General features: G+C 25.9%; 1 protein-coding gene across 6 annotated transcripts in view; it reads right to left on the reverse strand.

Moving 5' to 3' along the window:
* egln3 (egl-9 family hypoxia-inducible factor 3) overlaps positions 1 to 5,000 on the reverse strand; it is a 12,747-nt gene that overhangs the window by 2,986 nt on the left and 4,761 nt on the right. The gene's annotated exons all lie outside the window — the stretch shown is intronic.

A 5,000-nucleotide genomic window follows, 5' to 3' on the forward strand; every position in this document is an offset into this window, starting at 1 on the left:
TCGACTGATAGATCTGAAGGTGAACTCGAGATTTAAGTGTTGGAAGTAAAAAGAATAAAATCTAAAAAAGTACGACTTATTTTTAACATTTTAATGAGTGGGACCCTTTTGGGTCCCTAAGAATTGTAGTGGGATTTTTTTTTTTTTTTTTTTTTTTTTTTACTGTCATAGATCTAAAGGTGATCTCGAGATTTATGTGCAGAGAGTAGAGATAAATAAAATACTTTTTTTTTTTTTTTTTTAATTATAAGTGGGACCCTTTTGGGTCCCCCAAGAATTTTAATGGGATTTTTTTTTTTTTTTTTTTTTTTTTTTTTAAACTGTCATTGTTTAAAAAATAATAATGAATCAAAACAATGTTGTGATGAATTATTGGCAAATTTAAAAATATTCAAATTTGTAATTTTGGGGGGAAAAAATACAGCATATTTTGTGTGTTTGCCATAAAAAAAAAACAGTTGTATTTGCCAAAAAGTGCATAAAACAAAACAAAATGTATAAAAACTTGTAATCGACATAGATCTGAATGTTGGAAGTAAAAAACAAACAAAAAAATCTGACTTATTTTTAACATTTTGATGAGTGGGACCCTTTTGGGTCCCCAAGAATTTTACTGGGATTTTTTTTTTTTTTTTTTTTTTACTGTGAGAGATCTAAAAGGTGATTTCGAGATTTAAGTGTTGAGAGTAAAAAAATAAAAAATAAAATAAAAAAAACAATTATAAGTTGGGTCCCCAAGAATTTTAGTGGGATTTTTTTTTTTTGAACTGTCATTGTTTAAAAAATAATGAATCCAAACAAAGTTGTGATGAACTATTGACATATTTGAAATTCAAATTTGCAATTGGGTGAGAAAAACACTGCATAATTTGTGTGTTTGCCATAAAAAACAGTTGTATTTGCCAAAAAGTGCATAAAACAAAACAAACAAAAAAATTATAAAAACTTGTAATCGACATAGATCTGAGTGTTGGAAGTAAAAAAAAAAAAAATCTGACTCATTTAACATTTTTATGAGTGGGACCTTTTTGGGTCCCCAAGAATTTTAGTGGGATTTTTTTTTTTTTTTTTACTGTCATAGATCTAAAGGTGATCTCGAGATTTACGTGCAGAGAGTAAAGATAAATAAAATACTTTTTTTTTTTTTAATTATAAGTGGGACCCTTTTGGGTCCCCCAAGAATTGTAATGGGATTTTTTTTAATTTTTTTTTAAACTGTCATTGTTTAAAAAATAATAATGAATCAAAACAATGTTGTGATGAATTATTGGCAAATTTAAAAATATTCAAATTTGTAATTTTGGGGTAAAAAATACAGCATATTTTGTGTGTTTGCCATCAGAAGAAAACATTTCTAGTGCATAAAACAAAACAAAATGTTTTTTTAAAACTTGTAATCGACATAGATCTGAGTGTCGGAAGTAAAAAACAAACAAAAAAAATCTGACTTATTTTTAACATTTTAATGAGTGGGACCCTTTTGGGTCCTCAAGAATTTTACTGGGATTTTTTTTTTTTTTTTTTTTAAACTGTGAGAGATCTAAAAAGGTGATTTTAAGATTTAAGTGTTGAGAGTAAAAAAAAAAAAAAAATTAAATAAATTAAAAAAATATATATATAAGTGGGACCCTTTTGGGTCCCCCAAGAATTTTAATGGGATTTTTTTTTTAAACTGTCATTGTTTAAAAAATAATAATGAATCAAAACAATGTTGTGATGAATTATTGGCAAATTTAAAAATATTCAAATTTGTAATTTTGGGGGAAAAAATACAGCATATTTTGTGTGTTTGCCATCAAAAGAAAACAGTTGTATTTGCCAAAAAGTGCATAAAACAAAACAAAAATGTTTTAAAAACTTGTAATCGACATAGATCTGAGTGTTGGAAGTAAAAAACAAACAAAACAAATCTGACTTATTTTTAACATTTTAATGAGTGGGACCCTTTTGGGTCCCCAAGAATTTTACTGTTTTTTTTTTGTTTTGTTTTTTTTACTGAGAGATCTAAAAGGTAATTTTGAGATTTAAGTGTTGAGAGTAAAACAAAATATAAAAAATAAAAATAAAAATAAAAATAAAATTATAAGTGGGACCCTTTTGGGTTCCCAAGAATTTTAATGGGATTTTTTTTTTCTTTTCTTTAAACTGTCATTGTTTAAAAAATAATAATGAATCAAAACAATGTGATGAATTATTGACAAATTTAAATATTCAAATTTGTAATTTTGGGGGAAAACAATACAGCATATTTTGTGTGTTTGCCATCAAAAGAAAACAGTTGTATTTGCCAAAAAAGTGCATAAAACAAAACAAAAAATGTATAAAAACTTGTAATCGACATAGATCTGAGTGTTGGAAGTAAAAAACAAACAAAAAAAATCAGACTTATTTTTAACATTTTAATGAGTGGGACCCTTTTGGGTCCCCAAGAAATTTACTGGGATTTTTTTTTTTTTTTTACTGTCATAGATATAAAGGTGATCTCGAGATTTACGTGCAGAGAGTAAAGATAAATACTTTTTTTTTTTTTTTTTTTTTTTAATTATAAGTGGGACCCTTTTGGGTCCCCCAAGAATTTTAATGGGATTTTTTTTTTTTTTTAAACTGTCATTGTTTAAAAAATAATAATGAATCAAAACAATGTAGTGATGAATTATTGGCAAATTTAAAAATATTCAAATTTGTAATTTTGGGGGAAAAAATACAGCATATTTTGTGTGTTTGCCATCAAAAGAAAACAGTTGTATTTGCCAAAAAGTGCATAAAACAAAACAAAAAATGTATAAAATATTGTAATCGACATAGATCTGAGTGTTGGAAGTAAAAAACAAACAAAACAAATCTGACTTATTTTTAACATTTTAATGAGTGGGACCCTTTGGGTCCCCAACAATTTTACTGGGATTTTTTTTTTTTTTTTTTTTTTAACTGTGAGAGATCTAAAAGGTGATTTCGAGATTTAAGTGTTGAAAGTAAAAAAAAAAAAAAAATTAAATAAATTTAAAAAAAAAAAATTATAAGTGGGACCCTTTTGGGTCCCCCAAGAAATTTAATGGGATTTTTTTTTTTTTTTTTTTTTTTAACTGTCATTGTTTAAAAAATAATAATGAATCAAAACAATGTTGTGATGAATTATTGACAAATTTAAATATTCAAATTTGTAATTTTGGGGGAAAAAATACAGCATATTTTGTGTGTTTGCCATCAGAAGAAAACAGTTGTATTTGCCAAAAAGTGCATAAAACAAAACAAAAAATTTATAAAAACTTGTAATCGACATAGATCTGAGTGTTGGAAATAAAAAACAAACAAAAAACATCTGACTTATTTTTAACATTTTAATGAGTGGGACCCTTTTGGGTCTCCAAGAATTTTACTGGGATTTTTTATTTTTTTTAAACTGTGAGAGATCTAAAAGGTGATTGAGATTTAAGTGTTGAGAGTAAAAAAAATAAAAAAATAAAAATAAAAAAAATTATAAGTGGGACCCTTTTGGGTCCCCAAGAATTTTAGTGGGATTTTTTTTTTTAACTGTCATTGTTTAAAAAATAATGAATCCAAACAAAGTTGTGATGACTTATTGAAATATTTGAAATTCAAATTTGTAATTGGGTGAGAAAAACACTGCATAATTTGTGTGTTTGCCATAAAAAACAGTTGTATTTGCCAAAAAGTGCATAAAACTAAACAAACAAAAAATTTATAAAAACTTATAATCGACTGATAGATCTGAAGGTGATCTTGAGATTTAAGTGTTGGAAGTAAAAAAATGTTTTTAAAAATTAGACTTATTTTTAACATTATTATGAGTGGGACACGTTTGGGTCCCCCGAGAATTTTAGTGGGATTTTTATTTATTTTTTTCAACGGTCATTGCTCAAAAAATAATGAATCAAAACAATGTTGTGATGAACTATTGACATATTTGAATATTCAAATTTGTAATTGGGTGGGAAAAACACTGCATATTTTGTGCGTTTGCCATAAAAAAAACACTGTTGTATTTGCCAAAAAGTGCATAAAACAAAACAAACAAACAAATTATAAAAACTTGTAATTGACATAGATATGAGTGTTGGAAGTAAAAAAATCAAAAAAATCTGACTTAGTTAACATTTTTATGAGTGGGACCCTTTTGGGTCCCCCAAGAATTTTAATGGGATTTTTTTTTTTTTTTTTTTTTTTTTAAACTGTCATTGTTTAAAAAATAATAATGAATCAAAACAATGTTGTGATGAATTATTGGCAAATTTAAAAATATTCAAATTTGTAATTTTGGGGGAAAAAATACAGCATATTTTGTGTGTTTGCCATCAAAAGAAAACAGTTGTATTTGCCAAAAAGTGCATAAAACAAAACAAAAAAATGTATAAAAACTTGTAATCGACATAGATCTGAGTGTTGGAAGTAAAAAACAAACAAAAAAAATCTGACATAGTTTTAACATTTTAATGAGTGGGTCCCCAAGAATTTTACTGGGATTTATTTTTTATTTTTCTGTGAGAGATCTAAAAGGTGATTTCGAGATTTAAGTGTTGAGAATAAAAATAAATAAATAAAATAAATTAAAAAAAAAAAAAAATTATAAGTGGGACCCTTTTGGGTCCCCAAGAATTTTAGTGGGATTTTTTTTTTTTTGAACTGTCATTGTTTAAAAAATAATGAATCCAAACAAAGTTGTGATGAATTATTGACATATTTGAAATTCAAATTTGTAATTGGGTGAGAAAAACACTGCATAATTTGTGTGTTTGCTATAAAAAACAGTTGTATTTGCCAAAAAGTGCATAAAACTAAACAAACAAAAAAATGTATAAAAACTTATAATCGACTGATAGATCTGAAGGTGATCTTGAGATTTAAGTGTTGGAAGTAAAAAAATGTTTTTAAAAATTAGACTTATTTTTAACATTATTATGAGTGGGACACTTTTAGGTCCCCCGAGAATTTTAGTGGGATTTTTTTTTTTTTTTTTCAACTGTCATTGCTCAAAAAATAAT

The sequence above is a fragment of the Nerophis lumbriciformis genome, linkage group LG26 (genome assembly GCF_033978685.3).
Source record: "Nerophis lumbriciformis linkage group LG26, RoL_Nlum_v2.1, whole genome shotgun sequence".
Lineage (NCBI taxonomy): Eukaryota > Metazoa > Chordata > Actinopteri > Syngnathiformes > Syngnathidae > Nerophis > Nerophis lumbriciformis.